The sequence below is a fragment of the Orycteropus afer genome, unplaced genomic scaffold (assembly GCF_000298275.1).
Source record: "Orycteropus afer afer isolate SDZICR_OR568_19922 unplaced genomic scaffold, OryAfe1.0 scaffold01054, whole genome shotgun sequence".
NCBI lineage: Eukaryota > Metazoa > Chordata > Mammalia > Tubulidentata > Orycteropodidae > Orycteropus > Orycteropus afer.
The window spans coordinates 1-454 of NW_006922641.1; positions in this window are offsets into that span (position 1 = coordinate 1).

A 454-nucleotide genomic window follows, 5' to 3' on the forward strand; every position below is an offset into this window, starting at 1 on the left:
TTGTGTGTGTGTGTGTGTGTGTGTGTGTGTGTGATTTGGGTGAAAATTTACAGAGCAAATTCACTTTCCATTCAGCAGTTCACATACACTTTGGCTCATGACATTGACTGCAATTTACCCCAATGCAACAGCTCACCTCCCACTTCTTCCTGGTAGTTACCTCTTCCCTGTATCCTTTCATGCACTCCTGCCCCCTGAACTTTCTTCCCTGTGCATAAACAGCCCTTCTTTCTCCCATGATTTTTCTCTCCAAGGCATGTATCTACCTCAGGTGCATGTTCAACTCTTATGTTTGTTTTTTATTTGGCTGGAAGCCACAGGTATGAGTTCAATTCCAGACCTGAAGGGCAGCTGGAGACTGTAGTCTCAGTGGTTCCACCAGGCTCTTAAATTAGACCAGCAAACCTGGTCCCCTTTTTTTTACTTTCCCCCAAATGATTTTGAGTTTTGTTCT